General features: G+C 43.6%; 1 protein-coding gene across 9 annotated transcripts in view; it reads left to right on the top strand.

Annotated features, from left to right (window-relative positions):
- ZBTB20 (zinc finger and BTB domain containing 20) overlaps positions 1-27823 on the top strand; it is a 603210-nt gene that overhangs the window by 441699 nt on the left and 133688 nt on the right. For all 9 annotated transcript variants that reach the window (XR_013346692.1, XM_077822434.1, XM_077822425.1 and 6 more), the window contains one exon: positions 4233-4287. The gene's annotated coding sequence lies outside the window, so the exon portion shown is untranslated. The remainder of the gene's footprint in view (positions 1-4232; positions 4288-27823) is intronic.

The following is a 27823-nucleotide window of genomic DNA, read 5'->3' as shown; positions in this document are numbered from 1 at the left end:
ATTCTGCAAAAGCCGATGAATATCTTCTGCAAAATGGTGAGATTCCCAATTAAGTCAATGCTCAGTACTTAACTTTATAAACTAAGGACCCAGTCCTGTAATTTGGCATTTTTTGGCATTAAAGTTGTTACTGTAAATGATGCAAGTAGCAACACCTATACTTAAGACTGGCTGACACTTCCCATTATAACACCCTGTTCTCAGTTGCTTATAACTGCCAAACTTTAAGAATTTGGGCTGATGTTTTTTCATGCTTGGTCTGCCTCCAGCTGATTTTCTTCCCCCTCCTGGAAAATTTCAGCAAAAACAGTTCAGCCATTTCTCAGAACAACATTAGGGAAAAAAATACATTATTAAAAAATTACCATGGTAAAAGATTCTTGCAACGGTTTCATTGAGAAACTCTCGTGCCTCTATGCTTGGATCAGAGACTTGAAGTGTGGGTGGTCAGCCTGGTGTCAGGGATGTGCCTTTTGCTACTCCTGTGAAAATCTACCTAACTTTAACCAAGTTATGACACTTTCAGTTCGCATCTATTCAGTACGGTCTTGTTAGAGGTTGTCAATCAAATGCTTCAGTCTACACTGAGGATGCTCCATCCCAGGGCTGCAGGGCTGGGCAGGACTTTAGGTTGAATTACTGCTTCCTGCTACTGTGGCTGTTGCCATACTGGACACAGAAATAGAAAGCAGGGAGACTGTATCTCCTGTGATCTCAATTCTCACCATGTTGACGCCCAGTCAGCAAGGACAAGGAGGAGGAACGGAGAGGGGGTGGCAGCTCCAAGCACAGACAGTGGAGAGGGGATGGAGGGAAAGGGACAGGTCAGTACATTGGGGAGGGGGGGTCTCCCAAGCCCCCACTGCAAAACAGCATACCCCGCCACCGACAACTTAGATGGAGGGGATAGCTCAGTGTGGGGGTACAATGTCCTTGATACCCCCCCACTGCAAAAATGAAACCCCTCCCCCACTGCTTGCAAGCCAGATGCTGAGGAAGTGAGTAGGAAACTTTCCAGCTGTGCTACTGCTGCTTCCCTGACCCCAGCTTCGCCCCCCCCCCCCAAAAAAAACCCCTCTCTTCCAGCCCTTCCCCCCTGCATATGCAGTCCACGGAGGCAGGGCAAATGGACGGGGCTGTGTGCCCTGGAACTGCGCTGAAGGGCCAGGGTTGGAAGGGGAGTGGAAAGACACAGTTTTGCGGGGGGCAGAGCCCCTATATGCTCCCCAATCTCCACCTTCAGATGTGATGTCACAAGGTCACAAATGTTGCTCTTATGCGGCGGCCATGTTGCCGTTACCAAGTGGACCATTCACAGTAGGGACAGTGTTCCCAGGGGAAGTGTTCTCTGCAAGTGGCGATTGCTCTAAAAAGACATTGCTGCAAGTAAGTTTCTACTGTATCAATTTCCCAGCATTCCATTCTGCTGCTGGGAGGTTCCACTTGACCCTTTTAAACTCCCCTACTAGGATACCAATTTGTTTGATGAAAGGATTGCAGTGCTCCTACTGATGAACCTCTTACTAGCTCTGTCAACGTTTTTTCATCAAACAGTAATTGAAATAAAAAGTGGGTTTTTTCTGTCAAAAATTAAATTTTTTACTAAAAAAAATTAATTGACTTTCAGTTTTTAAAAAATTGGCTTTGAAAATAGGTTTACCAAAAATCACAAATTTTTCTTGTCAAAAACAGTTTGTTTTTCATTGAAAAACAATATAAAACATTTTTGCAGGAAATTTCAGAGGAAAAAAACAACAACCCTGAAAATGTTTTGGAATTTCCCATGGAAAAAAAATTGGTGTCTGCCAGTTATAGCTTGAATTGCAACCCTTTTTCTATAACAAAACTCATGCTCCTGAGGTCGCTTTGTTCTTGACGCCTATGCTAGCCAGCATGTTGCTGTTCCCAGGATGGCCAGCCCAACTGAAGCTGTATGCATCTTGCTAGCTGGCCTACAGTTCCAATGATTCTTCTCTACCCTGGAATTCTCTCTAGCTATTCCTTCCCACTTGCTAGCCTACTTGCTTCTTTGTTCACTCCACCCCCACTACTCTTCTCCCGGGCCCAGAATCTGCTGCCTCACCCCTCCTTACACATCGGGTTGCTAGGCGTCTGGTTTCCAACCGGAACACCCAGTGGAAAAGGGACGTTGGTGGCTCCAGTCAGCACTGCTGACCTCAACGTTAAAAGTTCGGTCAGTGGCGCAGTGGGGCTAAGGCAGGCTCCCTGCCTGCCCTGGCTATGTGCAGCTCCCCAGAAGCGACTGGCATGTCCCTGCAGCCACTAGGCAAAGGGGCGATCGGGGAAGCTTCCGCAGGCTGCTTCAGCATCAGCTCTGCAGCTCCCATTGGTTGGGAATCGCAGCCAATGGGAGCTGTGGGTGAGGTGCCTGCAAGCACAGGCATCGCGCATAGCCGCCCGGCCCCTAGGCAGAGGGGTCAGGCGGCTGACGTTCTGGTCACTTCCAGGAGCAGCGCGGAGCCAGGGCAGGCAAGAAGCCTACTTAGCCCCCCTGCGCCGCCGACCGGGAGCCACTTGTGGTAAGCGCAGCCCAGCCGGAACCTGTACCCCAAGCCCACTTCCCCAGGCCTAACCCCCTCCTGCACCCTAACTCTGTCCCAGACCCTGCACCCCAACTTTCTGCCCCAGGTCGGAACCCCCTTCCACACCTAAACTCCCTCCCAGAGCCCGCACCCCCTCCTGCAGCCCATCCCCTGCCCCCACCCTGAGCCCACTCCCGCACTCCAAACCTCTTGTCCCCAGCCCCACCCCAGAGCCCGCACCCCCCAGCTGGAGCCCTCACTCCCTCCCACACCCAGCTCCCTGCCCCAGCCCAGGGCCTGCTCCTGCACCCCCAGCTGGAGCCCTCACCTCCCCGTGCACCCCAACCCCCTGCCCCAGCCCATTGAAAGTAAGTGAGGATGGGGGAGAGCAAGCAATGGAGGGAAGGGGGCTGGAGTGAATGGGGGCAGGGCCTCAGGAAGGGGTGTGGCAGCAGATGGGGCAAAGGTGTTCAGTTTTATGCAATGAGAAAGTTGGCAACCCTACCTACACACACATAATTGCTGCAATACTTACCTAACTCCCAGTCCCTCCCAACAGCAGCTATTGCTCCTTTTCCACCACCATCCCTCCTTCATATTCCTTAATATATTTTAACATACATTCAGGAAAGAAGGGGAGTCTTTTGTTGGCTAGGGAAAGCTAAATAAGATTCTCTCCTCCTTATCTTCTGAGAGCAAATAGGTTTCCTTATAAGCACCTCCTTTTGCTTTACTGCTGACGGTTAGTTTGGATTTAAAACACACTGGAATTCTGTGCTCTTCAAACCATCTCCATGAAATGATACTTCAAAACATCAATCTTTTGTATAAACCTTTGCTTTCAATCTCAAATAGGAACAGATCATCCATTTGGAACAACTCATCAGAGTAGCAGGGTTTGACTCATTTTGGTCATTAATTCATTCCATGTTAATATGTCCTGGACGATAGGTTTATAGTATAGCTCAGATAATCCATAACATACATTGGTAAATCCAGAGACTCTTTGTTATGCTAAGTGTTTAGACTACCAGAAGGCAATAGTTCCCCCAAACATTCTCTCTTGAAGCAGCGATCTCTTTTCTGCTAAGGTAACACATCAGTTTTAGGCCAAAGACAGAAGAGACTGACATACCACTATTTATCCACAAAACAAGCAGTTGTAGTGTAAGCTTCCTTACCTCTCTGCCCCCATAATGTACCTCACCTCTGACCTGCAGGGATTGTATCTAGGACCAAGAAGAGGAGTTCACTCTCTGTGGCCAATTTAATCCTTAACCTCTCTGCTGAGACTACTGACAAGGAGGCCAATTAGTGCCGATTATGGTGGTGGGCTTTGTGAAGAGAACACCTGTCCACAGGGACCACCATCTTATTTCACACAAGCAACTGAACAGCCACCAGATGGTAACATCACTTAATCTTTGCTGACTTGGAATGGATTCAAACTAGCATCCTAGGGATGAAAGGCTCCCTAGACTATTATCAATCCCCTGAGCTATCCAGTCACCTGGTTCTGATAATTTCTGAGCTTGTAAGGTTTATGTGATCCATGAAGTGAAAAATTTATTTTTTCTGCAGGAATTGCAAGAATCCCTGTGGCTCCTGGGTGTCTTTTTTATTTTGGTATAATTTAGCTTATTTATACCTGCTTTATTCTTCATGCTGTTTTTCCTGTTTTCCTCTCAGATCCTTGAAGATCAGTTTGTGCTCTTCTCCTGAAAGAACCTTTTCTGTGTTTCATGTAAGTACTCAGCATTTTGTACCTTTCAGCGACAAGAATCATGTGTTTTATTCAGGGCCCAGTCAAGCAAATCTGAAGCCCCTGTGAAGTATTTTATAGGTTTCTCTGGCTGCAAGGCTCGGTATTCGGTGTGTATCCTTATTCTGCCCAGTTGTCCCAAACTTCTGTACAGCATCAGTTTGTAAGATTCAGAATGGTTCATTTCCACTGTGTGATGGGGAGAATAGGGAGCATGTACAGAAGTGGTGTGTGCATTTCTGGATTGAATTAGGGAGGCAATGGATGGAGGATTCCTGTTAGAGATGGCGAAAGCCTGCCATGATTTCTTAATGGGTATTATCCCATCCCAGAGCTCTCATTCAGCACAGAACAGCTTGTATTCCACATCATCCAGGGCTGGAACAGGTACAGAAAATATTTCATTAGCATTTCAACCTGTGCTTGCTGGGATACAGCTTCATGACCTGGAACGCCTGCAACTGCAAAGTTGGCAGCAGTATGTGAACCCTCGCTGCTTATATTGACACCAATGTGTATGACTGACCATTAACATAGTTTTCATTAAGTCTTAGTGTACGTAATATAGTTTCTTTAGCATGCCCCAATAGCAGCGGCGACATGTGGGGGGCACACATGGGGTCACGTGCCCCTCCAGATTTCCACCAGGGTTCATATGCCCTGCTGCATACTACCAGAATCTTTAAATCAGAGGTTTTCAAACTTTGGGGCACACCCCCTAGAGGGTGTGGAGGAATGTTCAGGGTGGGGGGAGGAGGGGGAGTGATTATGCCAGACAGCTTGGGCTTCAACCCGGCGGGACTAGGGAGAAAATGCCACCTCCACCCCGAGTCGCCTCTTTTTTCTGCGTTGTGGGGTGCAAACAAAAGCTGTAACTCAAGGGGACATGGGGGGCTCTGCTCCAAAAATTTGAAAAACTGCTGCTTTAAATTGTGGGGCCCCCCACTATCAACAGTTACGGGTCATCTCTGTCCAACAATGCTAGAGTTAAAAAAAAAAAAATCTATCAGTGGTTTCCTTTGCAAACCTATGCTATGCGTGGCTTTTCACTTGGGCTTGGTTGTTGGTATGTAAGTTGTCAGCTCAATGGGTTTTTTTCAGTGAAAAAAATATTGCTTTACTCTAGGGAGTTGTTTTTAGAGATGTGGGGCAGCAAAAATGTAAAAATTCTCATGGTTTGAGGTTTGCTTTTTACAAATGTTGCCAAGTTCTAGGATGTGGTGTTTTTTTAATTAAACAAGTTTACATTTTCCTAATATTTCATAATACATTGGCATTGTGAAATCTAGTGATTCTATAAAACAGTAAGACTTCTTAATACAATATATAAGGAACCTTAGCACTGCCAAGCAGTCATAATTGTAACAGGTAATTAGAGATTGTCTTTCCGTTCTGGCCTAAATTTTCAAAAGTGTCCGCTAACTTTTTGTGCCTCAGTTTATGGGTGCCAGACTTGAGACCCCTTGAACCTGATTTGCAGAGGCATTGAGAATCTGCAGCTCCCGTTGACTTCAGCTGAGATTGACACCTTTGAAAATGGGACTCAAGCTATTTTTAATGGGAATGCAAAATTACTGGATGTTGAACATTTAGGCGTAAAACTCCAGATCCAAACTTTGGGGGTTTTAAGATGTGTTCTACTTTTTGCAGCCTAAACCCATATCCAGTACTTGTTCAGTGGAAAACAATTGAACGTTAAAGAACTGTCTGGAAGAAAAACAATGTAACAAGCAGCTCTTTTTTAATTTGCTGGAAGCATTTATATCTGCAAGTTTATACCCAAGTTATTTTTTGTTTCTGGGAATTTTTTTCAAAGTAGACCTAAAAAGGGAGTGGAAATTCTTAGTTTCTTCAGGTGTGTGCTGAAACATTCTAGCACCCTAAGGAGTGTTGTTTGGTTGGGATCAAACATTACAGCATGTGACTTATATAGGTAGGAGTATATGCATATGCGTAGAGCTCCTATTTATATTAGTGGCAGTGCCAGGCTTGTGCATCAAGGAGCACAGAGGCCTTCAGAAATGAAGTATGGTTTACATCTAATGTGACATTTATTTGACTGAGTAAGGAAATAGATTAAAGTCCCACCAGCCCTTTCCCATCATCTGTTGGTCCAACAGGGGTGGTTCAGAAAGGCCCCTAACCAATCCTGTTATTCTCACTGCAGAACTTCAGAGTATCAGTAGAAAGTATGAATGATGCTCAAAGGCTTCAAATGTATACATTTATGTTAACCCTTTCTGCATCAGCAGCCATTTATGGAAAAACCGGGGACCACATGGCATCAGCATTTATTGTAGCTGACCATTTCATCATTGTTATAGTTTTGTTATATAAACCTGCTCTGTGCTTCAAATCCCACTCTGTCAGTGACTTACCATGTGATGGTGAGCAAGTGATTTCCCCTCTCTAAGCCTCAGTTTCCTAATCTGCAATGCTAGAGAGTTGCACACTTTTTTGTGTCGGTAGACGGAGTTTGTTGCACACACCGAGGTTCCTTTCATTTCACCTCCCTCCCCTCTCCCCCCCCGGCAACACCCTCTCATCGCTCTCTATTTCAGGGACATATATAGATAAGTAAGATTGTATAATTTTTAATTTGTTAAATTATTTCTTTTCTTTCTTTCTGGAAGCTAAATTATTCAGGGTGTAGACATTTCAATTCCGTTGGGACAATGGGCAGAGCTGAGATGGGGGTGGTGTTATGCCGGAAGGTGTTAGTGACCCTTATATCTTTTTGAATGTCCTGTTCTGAAAAAGCCATTTATTCCACAGCTTCATGAAGTCCTCTGCAGTAGAGTAATGATGACCTAAAGGAAGCTGAGGGCATCCTGTTGACCTCATCATAGATATGAGAATCATTAGTCAGATGGTCAATGATATGTGTGTCAAAACACAACTGGAAGTGTTCCAGACTGCCAGTTGCCAGTGTCCGAGCATGACTGTTCATTATATCAGACAGATGATACTAAAATAGTCTCTGATATCCATATGTGTGTTCCATGCTGCTGGAACTTGCTCATCAATTAATTATCCTATAGTCAGCATGCTGTAGCATAGAGTGGTGTACAAATGTCTACTAATTATCACTCTCAGCACTTCTGTGAAGTTTGTTAGTATCATTATCCCCATTTTACAGGTGAAGAAACTGAGACAGATAGCATAAGTGACTTGCTCAGTGCAACACAGGAAGTCAGTGGTAGAGACAGCACTAAAAATCAGGAGTTATTGGTTCCTAGACCACTAGACCACACTGCCTCTCACAAGTGTCACATAATCTTTCTTGACATGAAAACAGAAGTTCTCACTGTTGCATGTCTGGAGTTAATGATTATTCAAGATTGTCAAAAAACAGGCTCAATAGGAATTATTTAATTAAAGATTATCAATCAGAAATTAATTTGTCAATATACAGAATACAGAAAGAAGAGATACATTACCACCCTTGATGTAAGATAAAGAGCTGGCTCTGTGTCTCTTCTTCACTGCAAACTGGTGGGATGTGCAGTTTCATTCTCCAGCTAAGTTCCACAACTTCTGTCATTATACAGGGTTTTTAGACAAAGAGACCCTTCTTTGTCAGAAATCCCCTGCCAGAACCATATGTTCTGATGTCATTTCTTATGTTCTGATAGGATTTCCTTTAATATCTGTGAATTCTTAGTTTAAGAACATAAGAATGGTCATACTGGGTCAGACCAAAGGTCAGTCTAGCCCAGTAGCCTGTCTTCTGACAGTCGCCAATGCCAGGTGCCCCAGAGGGAATGACCAGGTAATCATCAAGTGATCCATTCCCTGTCGCTCATTCCCAGCTTCTGGCAAACAGAAGCTAGGGACACCATCCCTGCCCATCCTGGCTAATAGCTATTGCTGGACCTATGCTCCATGAATTTATCTAGTTCTTTTTTGAACCCTGATATAGTCTTAGCCTTCACAACATCCTCTGGTAAAGACTTCCACAGGTTGACTGTGGGTTGTGTGAAGAAATACTTCCTTTTGTTTGTTTTAAACCTGCTGCCTATTAATTTCATTTGGTGCCTGATGTATGTGTGAGGGCAGAATTATTTATAGCTGAGAGGACTGATGTTCTTCAAGGTAATATCTTTCCGTGAATCTTTTTTCCCCCCATAAGCATTCTTCCCTATTGATTTCCCAACAGAAAACATCTGCTGTAGCAATCATCAAAATATCTGGAGTTCCATGAACATGGAGGTGCCAAGGATTATTAGATATAGTTTAATGCATAGAATTCTAAATAGGGTGACTTACAAATTTAGAATCGGTATATTTAATGACAGACTAACTTTCAGCAAATTCAGGAAATGTGAGGCAGACCGAATGCACCAGAAACAGCCAACAAAAGCTGTAGCAATGGTCACAACATAAAAAACTGCTGGAAAGCATCTTTCTGTTTCTGAGAGTTGTTGAGCATTTAGATACACTAGCACTTTCCCAGTATCTGACAGGAGGATATGACCATCTAGGCCAACTCTCCTTAACTGTGAATCAGTGAAAGAGCATTTGGATGACAAAAAGGCTATAGTACAATGAATCTTACATTTACAGTATCTAGTAATTTTCTTCCTGAAGTATACCAGGTTGCTTAATAAACTGATATACAAACTATCCATGAGAATCACTCCATCCACCTCTGAAATTAGAGGGGAATTCTTTGGAGGGGAAATGGAGGATCTGCTTAAGGTGGATGGTAATACTACACAACATTTTGGGATAGAAAATGAAGAGTACCTTTCCCAAGTACTGCGTATCTTCTGAAGAGAAAGAATGCTCTGAAAAGGGAGCAACATGGGCAGACTCTCTTAACTTGGCATGTGCAAAGAGAAGAAATAGTGAGACAAGCAACAAATTAGAAACAGAGTAAAGGTTCTATACTGGTGTGTGTACAGAAATCACATCGTATGACTAAGGCGGCACTCCAGATATGAAGGGCCTTAAACACAAGAGTCATGACCTTAAATCGAATTCTCCACCATAAGATGTAACCAGTGAAGGCACTTAAGCAACAGGATTACCTGAGAAAACTGAGCATTGTGAAAAAAATAAGATGAACCTCATGATTTTCTGCCTATTGCAACTTAGTAAAACTAGATTCTGATAATCTGGCCAGGAAGTCCTTGCAGAAATCCCCTCAAAAGAGGGAATCAATGTATGCTCTAGGATTTTGGCTGTATTGTTAGTTCAAGTGCGAATTTTCAAATTGTTTAATGATTGATAATGGCAAATGCTAACTAGAAGTCAATGTAAGGATGAAAAGTAGAGACAGACTTGTCAGTCTATGTAGTTTTATAGACTGTGAAAATTCTGAAACCCCGGGTTGTGGAGCCCAAAACTGGATCTGTTGAACTTGAATGATATTGAACCTAAGGGGTGGCCTGGACAACAACTAAGGATAAGGAACCCTCTGATGGTGCTCGCTTGAGATGTTGTTGTATGTTCTCTCTCATACAAGTAATTTAATTTATTGAAGGTATTTGGATGCACAGAGACGTAACAGGCTACAGCTGCAAAATCTGGATCTGAATCTGGAAAATTCAGGGTGGGTAAAGATTTTAGATTTAGGAAGGAACCAAAGGAAAAGAGAGATTTTTTTGTCTCTCTCTTCTCGCTCCCTCTAATTTCCCAGTCCTCATTTATTCCACACTGGTACATTCATTCCTAGACTCAGATGGAAGAAGGCCACTTGATGAATCACTGGCAGTGCTGCTTGCAGCAACCTAGAGATCTTCCATCCAAATATTAAGCCTCGTTTGTTAGAGCTGATGGTCTGCAGTCAAACCACCTGGCGTTGTGATCCCATGTTGTAGTTTTCAAGGTAGTGCCTTCGATGTAGTGGGAAATTATCTTGGTGAATCTGGCATGCCTGTTGTTGTTGTTCTCTACCTATATTGTCAACCGTCGCACAATGAGATTCCACACTACCACCTTGGGTACGTTGGTAGTGCTGCTGTTACATTTTTACAGACCAAAAAACCCTGCTTCGTGCAGTCAGTGCTGACTAATTTCATTTTGTACACCTATCTCTGTATAATTTATAATGTAGACATGAAGCAAAACAGAGGCAGTAAAGACGAGTAACACTGAGTGCTGGTTACCATGAAAATCCCAATTTGCAGATGTAACTGCCTTTACTGGAGCTCCGGATCTCACATCTGGGTGCTCAAACTGGCACTTTTACACATACCCACTCAAAGACCTAAGTGCCAGACAGAGACTCAAAATTTATTCTGGGTGTCCTATATAAGATACCATATTTACAAATTAGTTCTTAAGAATCTTTCAGCAATTTCCTTTTCCTGTCTACCCCTATTGCTTTAAAAAAAAATCCATCTGCCTTCTGGCTGCCTATATACAATCAAACAGATGCACACATCTGTATGTGTGTCACTGATGATCCATTTGCAAACACACTTGGTGACAGTTGCTTTATTTAGAGGCTGGGAATAGGAATCTTAGAGATGAAAGATCTACAGCATATAAAGAAACAATGTTTTCTTCTCCCCAGTTTCCAGTTCACTTCCACTTCCTTCTTTCTCTTTTTTTCTCCCTCATGTTTGCACTCAGTTCATACTCGGGGAATACTTTTTCAAATCATTAGTGCGCCCACCAAGCAACACCAAATTTTCTGAGGACAACCCAATGGCAATTTTTTCTGGTGGTACCCACAGGACACATGCATGTCTGGTTTTGACCCATCTCAACAAGCAGATTTCTGTCTTTTATGGCATCAACAATGTCAACCCTGTGATTCCTATTTTTCAATTTTTGACTTGTTAAGCAGATGATAGACAGCTTAATTCTTTAAGCAAAACCTCCCATGCTGGAGTAGGCCAAACCCACAAAATAGAAGTCAGATACAGATTTCAAACACCATACCATTCAGGGTTGTTCATGTCGATAGTTCTGTTTCAGCCACTTGTAAAGTTGGAGGCCATTTGTAAAATTTGAATACGGATCTGGGTTCAAATTCAACTGCACCTCTTTATACACCTCCCCTGTCTACACACAAAACAAGATGATTTATGTAACTACAAAGCAAACTACTGCAAGAGTGAGATCAGCTTTCAGATATCTGGTATAATGTAGGGACTGCAGCTGCACTATAAGATTTCTTCTTTTGCTTTTGTATAAGGATGCATCACAACATCTAGCTTTTATGGAATCTGTGTGTCCCTAACAGTAGGATATCTGGTACTTTTCACACACTGCAGCATTTACAAGAGGGCACATTTAACAGTCCTCGTTTCAGGTCTTCCTGACATTGCTCCAGTGTAAATCAGGAATAATTCTACTGAAGCTATTCCAACATAAAACAGGTGTAAGTGAAATCAGAATCCTTTTCAGTATCCAGTAATGCAGGCCTTGCAAAATTCCATTTGTTTGCTCACCTCGGGAGGGTTAATTTTGTTTTGATAGGCAAGTGAAATCTCATTTGTTGTTTTTCATTGTCTTTGTGGCAAAGGGCAGGTGAGCAGATTTTGAGCCTTCGCTGGTGAATGTTCATGATGATTTTGCAAAAGTGTGCCTAGTGCCTTACAATAGAATCAGAGACATCTACCTGTACATGAGAGTGCCTGGGCACTTGCATTTGCAAACCCTTAATGTATGTATCAGTAATGAAAATCTTAATTAAGAAAGCTGCATCATTGTCCATGAACACTCTTTCTTTTTCCCTGTGTGAAGTCCTTTGTGTATTGAAGCATCTACCTGGCTGAGACAGACAGAGCCCTCAAAGAGCTTGTCTGGCAGATCTTCTCTTGATTATTAACAGCTAGCGAATGACAAAGTCTCAGTCTCCTTTTGTCTTCTTACTGAGGCTCAGAACTGCAGAACACATAACGTACAATAGGGTTGGATGGTTGGCTGGTTTGTTTTTTCAGTGTTTTTTTAACTTGATTTTATTATGTTGGTGGGACTAAAAATCTGACACTGTTGATCAGAACTAATTTAAGTGGCTCATAGTTCCCAAAATTTGAAAAGATGCCCTTTCATATACACAAGTGTACCTTTGCATTTAGAAACAATACACTTAGACCACATGATATGCGCGCACACAGAAATTATGCTGATGTAATGTGGAGATTGAGATTTTAATCTCACTAAAATCAGGAAATTCAGAGTTAAGGTTCCTGCAGCAACCTTACCTCTGCCCCTGTAAACTGTGTTCATTACAGTGAGGTCTCTCACTGATCATATGCTGCGTGCTGGGCAATGTGATATACTACTTTTAGAAAAGACGGTAAGGTGGGAAGGAACTGTTGTTTTTTCTATAATCATATTGTGGAGATTATTTATTTGCTAAGCACCAATAATGTGTTTAGTGCCGTTCAGAACACACACACAAAACTTCATAATCTAATGGACATATAAGGCCAAAACACTGAGGTACATACAGAGGCAGATTGTGCCAACCCTGTGTGACAGCACAAATAGGAGAGAGGGCATCAAGAGTCTCTCTCTCTCCCTCCCTCTCTCTTATTCACACACATATATTTGCTCCTATGCAACAGCCAGGAATAACTGCACAGCTTGTGTCCCGATGGGCCAGATTCTCCTTTCACATACGCCTTTTGTAATTCCATTGACATCAACAGTTTCTCTTGATTTTTCACATAAACAAAAGAAAGATCAGGCTTAGGAAGGGTAAGGACTGTAAGGGTCTAGCGTCACCAACACCACTACTCTCCTTGAGGTGGGTAAGGAGCAGCTGTATGCACTGATTAGTAGAGCTCAACCCCACACCTAGGGCTTGTCTATACTTACAGCTAGATCGGCATTGCTGTGATCAGTGCAGCGGTGTCGATTTAGCAGGTCTGGTGAAAACCCGCTAAGTCAATGGCAAAGCGCTCTCCCGTCGACTCCTGTACTCCAGCTCCCCAAGAAGAGTAAAGTTAGTTGGCGGGAGAGTGTCTCCTGTCGACACAGCACGGTGTAGACACCGCAGTAAGTGGATCTAGCTACATTGACTTCAGTTACTTTATTCATGTATCTGAAGTAGCGTAACTTAAATTGATTTACTGTGGTAGTGTAGATAAGGCCAGAGAGCAGTGCATGATGCATTCTTGCAAAAGTGTTGCAGCTACCATTCACCCTTGGAAGAGTTACCTCCACCTGAAGGAGGAATTCCAGCTGAGACCCTCAGATTGTCCAGTGGCTGAAAAGCACAGTTTGTCCCACATTGTGTATCATACATGGGCCCTTATATTGTAGGAGTGAGAAAAAAGGATCAGGAATCAAACCCAAGTCATCTATCAAATCCAATCTAATCTGTTTTAAGTATTACTAATATACCCATCACTGTGCTACCATACCATAACCACAGGTTAGTCCACGAGGTAAAAAGACAAAATCTAAAACATTTCACATTAAATTAATTATTAAGGGGCTGATTCTCACCTGCCTGGCACTTTGCTTTGTCATTTATGACTGTATAAAGTGAATGCAAAATGCCACCAGTCTGATCTGATACTGTTTTACACCCACGCAAAGGTGTAAATGACAATGGAAAATAAGTCTTAAAATCTTCAAGATACATCATTACCATCACAGAAGAGCATGAAGCCTAGAAGACCTGATATTTTCAGATTCTCTCCAGCCAAATAATAAGCCTGCTCAGTTTTCAGACAACATCAGGGTTATCCAGATCACTAAGCCATTTCTTTTCATGCCCTGAGCCTTTTAGTTGCAACTTTTTATGTCAATAATTTATGCATCCCAGCATGCACTTAAAGAATGTACTTATCATTATTTGATTTTTATATGCTAGTTTTAAAATGTTATAAACTCTTTCAGAGATGACACACTAAAAATTTATAGAGGGGTTTTGTTTCAGGAGAAAGGATGGTGCTGGTGATTGCTCACCTAAGTAATAGTTTCAAGTTCTTTAGAGGCTATATAAATTTTCTGTCTGATGATTCAAATTCCTGGGGGATTTTGCACACCATATTTTAAAATTGTGCAAAATTCTGCATCTTTTGTTTTTCAAAATAACACAATATAATCACTCCAGTTTCAATTATTTTGGTAGTTTATTTCCAAATACCTGTAAGCAAGTATGTCTGTAACAATACAGACAACAAAAAAGATTCAGGAAATGAGGGGGGGGGGTTACAAATAGATTACTACTTAGGCATATGAATACAGAACCCCCACTCAGCCACCCCCTGTACTCCTGTCCCATGTGGCCTTGCACTCCCACTCCCATTCAGCTCCTGGCTCAATATTGTCACCCCCTAGCTTCTGTGCCTTCATCCCAGTGTGTCCACTCCACTACCCATTCTGAACCCCAGTATGTGTGACACCCCCAGCAGCCCCATGTGCCCCACTTTTTCCGTCCCCCCATATTCATACCTCCTCACCTGGGCCTGTGAGTAGGGCACTGTGAGGAAGACCGCTTCTGCCCTGTTCCTCCCCACGGCTGTTTGCTCCAGCCTGTGAGACTGCCCTCTCTTCTGGCACCACATCAGCCTCTGGTGAGTGAAAGGTGTAATTGCAACTTGCCTTCACCTCCCCATCAGAATAAATTATTCTGGGGGGAGGAATCTGCTGGGGACATTAATTCTGCACTTGCGCGGTGACACAGAATTCCCTCAGGAGTAAATAGCCTGCAAGTCTAACTTCAGACCTCCTATTCTTATCCTTCACACAATTCAGTAGATTCACTAATGGCTACAATCTGAAAATCATAACACAAAGCATATTGGAATCTTTAAGGCAGTAAATGCTCACTTAGCTATTCTGAAATGGTAATAACTTTGTTATTTCAAAACCAAATGCTTTCAAACATGGCAAAGTTGCTACTTCTCTTTCAGGACTATGTATATGTCAAGTTTGATATTTTAAAACAAAGCCATATTTTAATTATACAAGCATGTTTAAGGGCAGAAAGCTTATGGAAAAATTAACAGCAGGAAATTATTTTTTTACATATTAGGATGACTCAAAAACGGCTAACTGGATTTTTGTGAAACTTTCCTAAAAATGTCACTTTTGGATAGAGACAAGGCATGACCAAGTGTCTGACCAAAAGGTAACTATTTTGGAGTGGTATAAGCAACTAACGGAAGGGATTTAGTATGACAGTCTCATCTCAACTTCAACTATAGCATAATTAATATGATACTGTAATAAAATGATAATTTGCACATGCATAACAGCATCCTTCTGTGAATCTCAAAGCTCTTTACAAAAATGTAATGAATTAAGCTTTGTCACATCCTTGTGACTTAATGAAGTGTTGTTATTCACATCTTTCGAACAGGAAAACTGAGGCACAGAGATGTAAGGGACATGCTAAAGGTCATATAGGAAGGTAGTAGCAGAGCCAGGATTAGAACCCATGTCTTATTTATCCTCATCCTATGCTTCAAAGTCCAATTCTTTTCTAAAACACAACTTTCTAAATATGACATAGTGGTGTTTTATATTTATTGTCTCTCCCTGATTTCCTTATCATATACGTTCAGTTTGAAAGTAAAGAGCTGTTCTTCTTTGAATGATTATACATCTCCATTCCACTTCAGGTGTGTTCATGCCCAGTGCACTAGTGTTGGAGATTTTCCCTTAGAGGTACCCGTCAGGGTGGCGCATGTGCCCTCTGCTGCCACATGCTGCTGTGGGATGGTATAGTTGGCACTCGTTCACAGTTGATCTTTTATAGTCTTAGTGCAGTTTTCTGCTAGTAGGTTTCCTTTTCTATGAGCGTACTTACTGTACACTTCTGTTCCCACTGGTCTGGGATACTGACGTCTAGTGCCAGTGCATGTTTCAGTCCCCAAGCTTCAAACTGCATTGGATGCAAGGTGCTGGTCAGTGACCCTAATTCCAGGTTTCTGAAGAGCCTAGGAGAAACTCACATTAGGGACAGGCGCCAAATCTGCAGGGACTTCAAGCCCAGAACTAAAAAGGAGAGGGAGGTCACACTAAAGCACCTTCTTATGGAGGCAGCTTCCACTCTCAGAGCATTCCGGTTCGGAGAGGGCACCAGGCGCCTCTACTTCACCTACAAGTGCTTCTCCTGTCATGACAGAGTCCTGTCTCCAATCTCCTTCTCCAGTACCAAAGAAGAAGCACCAGAAGACTTCATCGAGGGACCCATCATCCAGAAGATTGAGTTCCCCAGCGCCAAAGTCCAGGAAACAAGCTGGGAAGAATGTAGAGTGTAATCCTGCCGAGGCAGTCCCTGGTACAGAGAGCACCTCAGGTAGGGTCATTGACGCTGGCGCCGGTACCAGTACCAATGATCTCTAAGGATGCATCATCTTATTCAGCAATGCCATCATCTTTGGTTCAGAAACAGCTGCAAAGATTCTCCCTGTGCCTTCAGTGCCTGAGGCATATGCCATGGCATGCGATCTCTCAGTGCTGGCTTCACCCTTGAGGTTCGAGGAGAGATTAAAAATACTGGGACTTTTCAGCTTGGAAAAGAGAGATAATGTGGAGAAAGTGAATAGAGAGGTGTGATTTACTCCTTCACATAATACAAGAACTAGGGGTCACCCAATGAAATGAATAGGCAGCAGGTTTAAAACAAACACAAGGAAGGACTTCTTCATACAATGCACATTCAACCTGTGGAACTCTTTGCCAGGGGATGTTGTGGAGGCCAAAACTATAGCAGGGTTCAAAAAAGAACTAGGTAAGTTCATGGAGGATAGGTCCATCAGTGGGCTATTAGCCAGAATGGGCTGAAAGATGCCGAGAGTGTCCCTAGCCTCTGTTTGCGAGAAGCTGGGAATGGGCGACAGGAAACGGATCACTTGATGATTGCCCGTTCTGTTCATTCTCTCTGTGGCACTTGGCATTGGCCACTGTTGGAAGACAGGATACTGACTTAGATGGACCATTGGTCTGACCCATTCTTATGTTCTTATCTTGCCTGGTACTGACAGACAATTTCATGGATTTGCTGGCTACCAGAGGTCTTCCGACTCATGTTTATCGTCTGAGTCAGAAGTTCGATCTTATGTGTAAAGGCCATATCATATTAGCCATCACTTTCTTCCAAAGGGCTTTCACCGCTGGTATTCAGTAGAACTTCTGCATTGGACTGCTAGTAGGGAGCCATGATCAGGAAGAAATTGGTCTCTTGTGCCATATCAATGGCTGTATTGGAACTTATGGGGTTTCCTCCAGTCTCCAGATCCTGACCATACCCTCCCCTTCTACATCCTCCACCAGACATCGTGAAGCTGCACTTCAAGATCTTCAGGAAGCTGCTCCTAGTACTGAGTTTGATACCAATCGTAGGTATTCTGCGTCAGTGAATCCCCCTTTGGAGAAATTGGGGAAGCTCCACCTCAGCCAGCCTTGGTTCCTCCTCCTTATCATTCGAGAAGGCAATGTCTGGTGTTTCCTCTTCTCACCTGAATGGTTACAAAGCTCACTAGGACCTCTTAAAGAGGGTGACGTCCTTCCTAGATATACAGGTGGAAGTAGTTCAAGAGAACTCACACAGATTGGTTGATACCTTGGGATCTGTGGGCCTTGTCAAGTGCCACTCCTCACAAATGAGGCTACTCTGGATCAGAGCCCACAAAAGTATCGTGGCAAACGCTATCTTCCCTGCCTCCTACAGCTAAAAGGACTGAATAGAGGTCCCATCATTGGGGTCTGTACATTATTACATGCAAAAGAGAATGCTAGGGTCAACGGGCATCTGCCCGAAATCAAAAGATGGAAAGAAGCTTGAGAGTTTTTTTGGCAGAAAAGCTTATTCAAGAGCTGGACTACAACTCTGGAATTCTAATCAGCAACCATTGCTAGGACATTATGATTTCTCCTTCTGGGACACAATGTTTTATTTATAATTTTTTCCAAATACAACAAATATACCAAAATACCAGATTCATCATAATACATAAAGGAACTAGAGGGGGTTGGGATAAAGAGAGGGGATGGGAAGCAATGTATCTATCTTCAGGATCTCCGTTAATCGTAGACCTCTAAAAAGTCAGTCCAAATTGCTTTGAATTTTTTGGGCATTCACTTTCTGCAGAATGCCAGCCATTCATTAGTTGCAAGGTCAGCCATATCACTGATCCAGACATCAACATTTGGTGGAGATTGACTTTTCCATTTTTGCAGGATTAATTTTTTAGTGACCAAAGCTGCCCACTGGAACCACACCGCCTTGTTACTAGGTAATCTCTGGGACAATGTTGTAAAATTTACCAAGAAGTTCCTAGAGGAGGCAAGTCAAGAATTTCTCACAGTAGTGGACGAGAGAAAGATGGTGGCTAAGACCTTGCTTCAGGCTGCATTGAAGATTCTGGTGCCAGAGCCATGGCACTGGCCATTACATTGAATAGATGTTTGTGGCTACAGTCATCGGGTCTTCCTCAGGAGATCCAACAAACCATTCAGGATCTCCCTTTTGAGGGACCAGTTCTTTTTTTCACAGCAGACTGATGACAAGCTTCATCGCCTTAAGATTCTAGTGCTACACTCAAGTCTTTGGTTATTTAAACTCCTTTCACAAAGAAGAAGCAGTTCCATCCACAACAGTCCTGCTATTATGCTTCCTTTTCACGTGCCAGCAGGACCAATCTAAGAGGAAAGGGGAAAGTTACAGAAGGACACCACCACCACCTCCTTTTTCATCTACTGCATGCTCATTCAGACAGACTGGGAAAACTAAGCAGTTAGTTTTATGTTCTTGTCAAGGGAAGCTTTCCAGGTTGCAGTTTGTCAGCCTTTCCCTGCCCCTATTTTTTCTGATCGGTGTGGCAAAATACCTTGTTTGTCTCAGTAGGCTCAGTCCCTTTTAGCCTTGGAGACTGAGATTTGGGGCAAGGCGAATCCTTATAGGTGGCACAGGATCCTGCTACTGCTCTCCTCAGTCAGTCCCTTGTGCTTGTTTTCCTTCCCTTCTGGGGAGTGAGTGCAGCCTTCCTACTAGGAAGGTTTGGTGTCTTGCTCCAAACAGCCTACTGGCAGCTTCCCTGCTCCTCTCACTCCCTCACTCTCCCACTCCTACCACCCAGGGGAGGGTTTAAAAGGTCCCAAGTAGTTGGAGTCAGCTGAACCTAATTGGTTCCCTAGCAACCCCTTTTCCAGCTGAACCTTATTGCCCCATGGTTCTCTCTCCTCAGTGGATGGGGAGGGGCCTTTTAATCCCCTGGAAGTAATTACTACCCCCCCCCCCTTTTGTAGCTGTTTGTCCTGGTTTTACCACACTGGCTGTCTCATTTCCTAAGTGCTTGGACCCATGTCACTACAGACCAGTGGGTCTTAAGCATGGTGGAAATGGGGTACATGCTTCAGCTTAGTTCTAACCCCATCTTACCCCCCCTTCCCCATCCCTTCTCAGGGACTGTTCTCATGAGAAGGTTCTCCTTCAAGAGGTACAATCTTTCCTCATGTTGGGAGCCATAGAGGAAGTTCCTCCTTTGCACAGAGGAAAGGGATTTTATTCTTGTTATTTCCAAGCAAAAGGAGGTCTCAGACCCATACTAGACCTTCGAGAGCTGAACAAATACATAAAGAAAATAAAGTTTTTGCATGGTCACTCTGGAATCCATTACCCATCCCCATCCCCAGATCCTGGTGTCCTTGACTTAAAGGACGCATATTTTCATATAACAATATATCAATGCCACAGGAAATTCCTCAGATTTATGGTCAACCAATCCCACTATCAATTTGCAGTCCTGCCATTTGGAGTATCTATGGCTCCCTGGTGTTCTTACAAAATTAATGGCAGTGGTGGCTTCATTCCTAAGGAAATCAGGAGTTCACGTGTTTCCATACCTGGATGACTTGTTGGTGAGAGGACAATCCAAGAGCTCGGTGATATCCAGTGTGGCCAAGATCCAGTCCACCTTTGATATGTTGGAATTGCTGATCAACGGCGAAAAGTCAATCCTCTCACCTCTTCAGAAAATAGAGTTTATAGAGTTTATTGGATTCCGTGGGAGGCAGGGCATTCCTTCCTGGAACCTGGAGGGGAGAGCTCCTCACATGTAGGGCAGCACATGGGAGAGAGCGAATCTCCCCCGCAAAGGAAGGGGGTCAGGAAGCAAGGATGGATAAAGCAGACGAGGTCAGGAACAAGGGGCTCAGAAGGCTCTGGAGGGCTGTGAAACCCAGGTGGGCGTTTGGGTCATGACTGCAGAGACGAAGAGGAACCCAGCGGTTATGCTGGACATGCAGCATGGGGGTCCGGGTGGGATTAGACAAGCTGTTTGTCTGGTTTTAAGCCAGTCTGGCTTGCTTTTGTCTGCCTTGTCCCCTGTCCAGTACTGCAGGTATCATGCCCGGAGGATGCCATTTTGCAGAGCAGGTTCCAGACAGTACTGGACATTTCATTATACCTAAAAGCCCATCCTGCCATGATAGCACAGAATTGCCTCAGATTTCTTGGGCACATGGACTCATGGATTTATGTGGTTCAGAATGCCAGGCTGTCTCAGGAAGCTGCAGAACTGGCTGAGCTCAGTGTGCTTCCCAATGCTCCATCCACTGGATATGCTGATTCAGGTACTCACAGAAGTCTTCGCCTCTTTGAACTGATGGATGGACCCATCCAATGTATGTGTGAGAGTTCCTTTTGTTTCCCCACAACCAACTCTGACTCTGGTTACAGATGCTTCTGCCCTGGGTTGGGGAGCCCATCTGGAAACTCTGGAGACTCAAGGTCTCTGATCTGGCTAGGATTTAACTTTCCATATAAACGTAAGTGAGTCAAGAGCCATTCATCTAGCTGGTCATGATTTTTTCTCCTGCATCAAGGGAAGGAATTTACTAGTTCATACAGACAATGCAGTGGCGATGTCCTGTGTGAACAGACAGGGAGGGGTCAGATCATCACTTCTGTGCCAAGAAGCAATACTGCTTTGGGAGTTTTGTATTGTCACCTCAATCTACCTCAAAGCCTCCCAGTTTCTGGGTGTCCACAACGGTCTGGCAGACCAGCTGAGGAGATTATTCCTCAGTAACCAGGATTAGTCTCTCCATCCAGATATAGTCAGTCATATTTTCCAAATCTGTAGCATTCCCGTTTGCAACCTGACACAATAGGAAATGTCAGTTCTGTTCATGAGCAGGTCACCAGCCCCATAAACTCACCATGGGCTCTGAAATCAAGCTCAGCTTTCCATCTCACATATCATCAGTAGGTAACATGTTCTATGTGCCAGCTTATACCCTCAGTTACAGGTGTACAACCCACTGTCTCCAAATGTTGCCCCCAGTTAAATCTGTGCATATGCCTTCCCATCTCCCACCACCCAGCTGAAGGCTAATGAGGTTGAAAAGGTGATCCTGAAGACATGACCTGAAGACTGTTGTTCAAAATATCATCAAATTGGTAACTCAGAAACAATAGTTTATTGGCTGAAACCTCTGCCAGTGATTTAATATAATCTCACCGCTCCTTGACTTGGGTGAGGAGCTGAGCTGCAGAAATCTCTGCTCTGTTACTTTATATGTTTCCATATTGCTTCAATGCTTTAGTAAAATGGCATGTTATTTGCCATTATGACCTCTACATATTTTCTGGGCAGTCATTTAAATCATGACAGATCACATCTTTATTTCCAGAAATCAGAAATATTTTCGTGACATTTTTAGAAATATAAAGAGAAATGTATTAAAGCAGTGGTTTTCAACCTGTGGTCCGTGACCCCGGGGGTCTGCAGACTATGTTTAAGATTAGCAAAGGGGCCCACACCTCCATTTGAAATTTTTTAGAGGTCCACAAATTAAAAAAGATTGAAAACCATTGTGCTAAAGTATTCTCAGATGATTGTACTGGGCAGACAGAAGAAGAAAAGGTACAATAATGGGAAGACTCTAGTAAAAGCAGTATGATCTTATGGTTAGCTCAGGGGTCTGAGACTCAGAAGACATACAATTAGGGCTAGGATTAAAATATAAGTCCCTCTTTGATGTTAAACCAATCTCTTCACCTTGCAACTCCATGCCTCATTCTCCTCATCTGAAAGATAGTGATGATCATGACTTTGCTCGCAAGAATATGAGGCTTAAAGTTCAGTTATGCTCAGAAAAGTGTCTTTACTAAACCAGTCCCTTCTTACTCCACAGACATGCTCTCTCTGTGTATATGTTTCAGAGTGCAGCTGTGTTAGTCTGTATCCGCAAAAAGAAAAGGAGTACTTATGGCACCTTAGAGACTAACAAATTTATTTGAGCATAAGCTTTCATGAGCTACAGCTCACTTCATCGGATGCACTTCATCAATGCATCCGATGAAGTGAGCTGTAGCTCACGAAAGCTTATACTCAAATAAATTTGTTAGTCTCTAAGGTGCCACAAGTACTCCTTTTCTCTGTGTATAGAGAGTCCTATCTGCTTTACTGATAAGTCTGCACCATTCTTGTCTCTTGTTAGCTCTGCAGAACCAATGACTCTGGGAGCAGGTACAGAATGCCATTCTGCCTTATGCATGATCAAAAGAATTGTTACCTAAGTTTTTATTTCAGAAACTGGATTCTCAGGATGAGTATGCAGCATGATATTTAGGGGGAGGACAACGGCTTTTAATGTTGTATTTTGAGACCATTTGATCTGGAGTCACTGAGATACAGTAAATGTAATCCCCACAATGCCATTTTTACAGTCACTTTCATACTAGACCCAAACTTTAATCAGTTACAGCTAAATTATTAATTTAAGCCCCAGCCCCACATCAGGGATGATTGTGAAATTGCACCCTACCAGAGTGGGAGTTCAGAGAGGCAGTGCGTCTCAGGGAGGCACATGCCTTCAAGAACTCTCCGACACCTAGGGGGAACAAGGCCACACGACCCCTTCAGAGGCTATGGTGTGTTCTCTCCCCTCTGTGGCCAGCCTGCTCTGCCAAGCATGGTGAAGGGGTGGGCCATGGCTCTCCTACTCTTCTCCCCTTTTGTAGCGGCTAGTGCTGCTAACATTTCTCACCAAAAGCAATCTCGGTGCCTCAGTGGAGCACAAAGACTGCAGTTAAGGCCAGCTCCTGCTCAGGGATGGAGGGATAGGATGCTTTTTGCACTTTTCCAACAACTTCACTTGTGCATGTTTGCAAACAAACTTCTGATCATAACATTCTGGCCCATAACATTTAAATGCTTTGAGATCCGTGTATTGAAAGTACTTTAAATGCTGAATGTTGTTATTGTATTGTACTGTATTATGACTGTACAGTACATATATATCTCACACACCAAGAGGTGTCAGGATGAGGGGCTTTGAGAGTCTTGGCATCTTTCAGATCATATGGTTTTGGGTATTGGTCAACCAGAGGGGATATATTGAGATGAATGGATGGAGAAAACAGGAGAAAGAGTATAGAAGTTAAAATAATTGAGTTTGCTGATCTGATGGAGATAAATCCCTCGTTGGAGAAGGAGTTTGCATCTTTTAAGACTCTGAAGGATCTGTAAGCATCTTCTGTGCTCTAGAAAGACAGTAGTTGGTGTGACTGAGTAACAGGCTGGCAAATTCCCTGCTTTCCTATTCACTAAAATCCAACTAGAACTTACAAAACATCCGCCTCCAAAATAAATAAATAAATAAATAAATAAATCCAACCTAGTGCCTTTCCCCCACCCCACCCCCGAAGGAGGAACAAGCCAAAATCTAGTAAGTGAAGCAGCCTTAAAAGACACATTCCCAGCTGTAACTATAGCACTTTGTGCCATCCTGTGAGCTTGCTAGAGCTGGCACATATTTAATAATACAGATGCATGAATACAGCCTGCTAGAGACAGAACCGTTGCAGCAACCTCTTGGCTGCTGCTTCATTCCAAGGAGTTTTCACTGTGTGTAGTTTCCTTAGCAGGGCAACCTTTATATAAGAACATTGATTTCTTGTGTCAGGAGCAGCAGTGTCCACTATAAAGAAGGTTTCCACATGGTTATCATTCTAGCCTTCTTGTTTTCAGTCACTAATAACTTCCTAAAACCGTCACCTTTTGAGCTGAAATTTTACAGACTTGGCCTCTGCTCAAAGGTGATTTTTTTTTTTTATGTTTTTTAAAATGTTTTTATTTTTCGAAAGCTTGAGCAAAACTGGTTCCGCTGTTTTTAGTGAGTGGCAAGTGTATGTGGTGGGAGGTGAAGGAGAGAATTACTCCTGTCCCATTTTTAAAAAAAGCCCAGTGACCTTGCAACCTTTTTGAATAGCTTGAGCCATGACAAGGGCAAAGGTTGTGAAAGAGGAAAATATGGCATGGAAATAGCCCACAGTGAGGAGCAAAACATGGCTTTGTTTCTGGGGAAATTGTTGTTGCTTTGACAGTTAATGACCAATTGAAAATTAGATACTTGAGCATTCACATATATTTTGTTTCACTAAAGCCTGTGAAGAAAGGGTGTGCTCCAGACATGCATGTAGCCCACTTGACCTTACAGGTTATTTAGGAGCCCTTGTCTCAAACTGTTTGCACCTTACAGTGTGTTTTATCTGAGCTCTGCAATTGCCCACCCATTCATCAGATACAGTGTTAAAATTATTTCCATTTGTACTTGGAGCAGAGGGCAATGTGAGGAGTACAAACACTGATCAAAAACAAGAGGAAATACCCAGGTTCCTATGTGCTAAAATGAGCTCATTAGAGCAGATCTATTCTGAAATTCTAATGTTCCTATTTTCATTAATTTGTTGCGAATAAAGCAATGAAAGTACAAATGAAACAGCCATCTCAAGCTACTGGGTTTCCCAATACTTGGCAATGTATCATCCAGTAATAAGTAACAATAATGGGGTTGCCTCTTGAGTTAGTGACTGTGAGAGGTGTACCTGTTAGTAATAAAGCGTGAGGCCGGAACCAGGCCATAGTTAAGTCTATCATTTTTCCATCTTAAAAATTCAGAGGCAATGACCCACAACAATGCTGTTTTTTCTGACAGTTCTAGCTTAGCTAGAAAAATCTGTGGACAGCTAAAACTTGGCAAATTAGATCTGAGGTCAGGAAAGACTTTTGTTTTACAAATTTAAAGACCAAAATCTGTTTTAATATTTCCTAAATTTCAGAACAACCCTCTGACCCTGAAACTGACTTGCTGTGGATTCTGTTCCTGCTTCTCTAACTAGAAAACAGCCACATATTTTTTGCCATGAAATGCTGTAGCCTGTTAGTCATTGATTCAGAGAATTTAGAGATGGAAAAGAGCTATTAGCTCATCTAGTCCTCCCCTCTGCCAAAGCAAGAATGGGCATCATTCATTTCGATGGCAAGTGGAGGGAAGGAGACTTATTAACCTTTAACTAAACTTCCAGTTCATTTTCATAATGTACATTACTTCTCATACACTGCTCAGCCCTCTGTGGGTATCATTTCAGAGCACCTACTATTATTTCATAGAAGCATAGGACTTGCTATCATACACCAGTTCAGACCATTGGTCCCTTGAGTCTGGTATACCCTGTCCGGCACCTGAAGTTCAAAGGAATGTGAAAATTATGTTTAATGCACCTGACCAATTGCACAATGCTGTACCCTAAATGCATAAGTCCTTCCTGGGCCCTAAGGTGGAGCCTCTGCAGCATGACATTTGAGTAACTCATCTTATTTTACATAACTACAATAATATTATTTGCCATAAAATTAGCCAGTTTCCATTGCAGAGGGCCAGTCCATTGTGGTCCGTCCCTCCTGCTGCCATTCTAGCATCGCACCTGACTCTCACCCTTCGCCTCATGGGCGATGAGCCCACGAGACGGGTCCTCATCGCCTTTTGCATGGAAGGCAGGTGCAGTATCTTTGGACTGGCAAATCGGGGTGGTGGTCCCGATCTTTCCAAAAGGAGACCAGACGGTGTGTTCCAACTACAGAGGGATCACATTCCACAGCCTCCCCAACAAAGCCAATGCCAGGGTGCTGGAGAGGAGGTTACGTAAGCCCATTAGTTGAACCCCGGATTCAGGAGGAACAATGTGGATTCCGTCCCCGCCCTGGAAAAAGGAACCAGCTCTTTGCTCTCTTTCATGGATACTCAAGGGGTCATGGGAGTTTCTTTTTCCAATCTACCTTTGTTTTGTAGACCTGGAGGAGGCATATGACTCTGTTCCCTGAGATGTCTTGTGGGAAGTGCTGCGCAAGTATGAGCTGCCAGTGCTGCTTTTGCATGCTATCTGGTCCCTCTATTCTTGGAGTGAGAGTTATGTTTGTATTCTTGGCATTAAGTCGAGTTTGTTCAAGGTGAGCATTGGACTCCATCAAGGGGGTGCATCTTGTCCCCACTACTGTTCCCGATTTTCATGGATGGGATATCAATGTGCAGCCGAGCTGTGGAGTGCGTCTGGTATGGGAACTCGGAGGTGACATCTCTGCTGTTTGCTGATGATGATGTCCTTCTTGCTTCTTCAGACTGTGATCTCTGACACGTACTCGAACGTTTCACTGCTGATGTGAAGCGGCTGGGATGAGAATCAGCACCTCCAGATCAGAGGTCATGGTCCTCTCCCGGAAGAAAGTAGATTGCTCTCTCTAGGTGAGGGGGGAGCAGCTGCCCTTAGTGGACAAGTTCAAGTATCGAGAGATCTTGTTCATGAGTGATGGCAAGCGGGAGTGTGAGATCAACCTGCAGATTGTTGTGGTGCCGGGAGTGATGCAGGCGCTGTACCAGTCCATGGTGGTGAAGCAAGAGCTGAATTCTCAGATGAAGCTCTCAGCTGACAGGTCACTCTATGTCCCCATACTCCCCTTTGGTCATGAATTTTGGGTAATGACCGAAAGGACGAGATCACGGATACAAGTGGCAGAAATGAGGTTTCTCCACAGGGTGGCTGGGCTTGCCTTTCAAGATAGGGTGAGGAGCTCGGCTATTCGGGAGGGCCTTGGAGTAGAGCTGCTACTCCGGATCGAGAGGAGCCAGTTGAGGTGGTTCGGGCACCTGATAAGGATGCCTCCTGAGAGGCTTCTTTTGGAACTCTACTGGGCATGTCCCACTGGGTGGAGGCCCTGAGGCTGGCCCAGGATACGCTGGAGGGATTCTATCTCGCAGCTGGGGAGTCCCGCAGGAGGAGCTAGAATTTGTTGTGGAGGAAAAGGGGGTCTGGTCCTTCCTACTCTCCATGCTGCCGCCATGACCCTCACCAGGAAAAGCAGCATACAGGAGAAAGAAGAAGAAACCATAAAATTATCCAGCCTTTCTAAATTTTGCCTTTGATGGATTTTTCCCCACTGAAAATCTCCCCTACCCCTTCTTGACTTCCTCTTATTCTTATCCCTTCCAATTCTTTCAACGGTCAAACAGCCTCATGGTGACACTCTGTTCAGTAAAGTAAGGAGAGGATATGGCTCCTTCCACCGAATAGAAAACATCATTTGAGAAAGCATTACAAAGCACTTCTCCCACCCCCAAGAGCTATGTTCCCAGCCTCTGCTAGTCTGGAAGCATAAAAACAAGACCAGATCCTTTTTAGTACTCTTCACAGGGGAAAGATATATTCAAAAGGTTTATAACTTTCCAAGAAATGAGTTCAGGGCCCAGGTTTTCTTCTGCTGCAGTTCATAATTATAATTAATATTATTTTGCACTTCTCTATTATCTTCCA

The sequence above is a fragment of the Eretmochelys imbricata genome, chromosome 1, assembly GCF_965152235.1.
Source record: "Eretmochelys imbricata isolate rEreImb1 chromosome 1, rEreImb1.hap1, whole genome shotgun sequence".
NCBI lineage: Eukaryota > Metazoa > Chordata > Testudines > Cheloniidae > Eretmochelys > Eretmochelys imbricata.
Note: the sequence above shows the minus strand (reverse complement) of the source record. Positions and strands in the feature narration are given on the sequence as shown.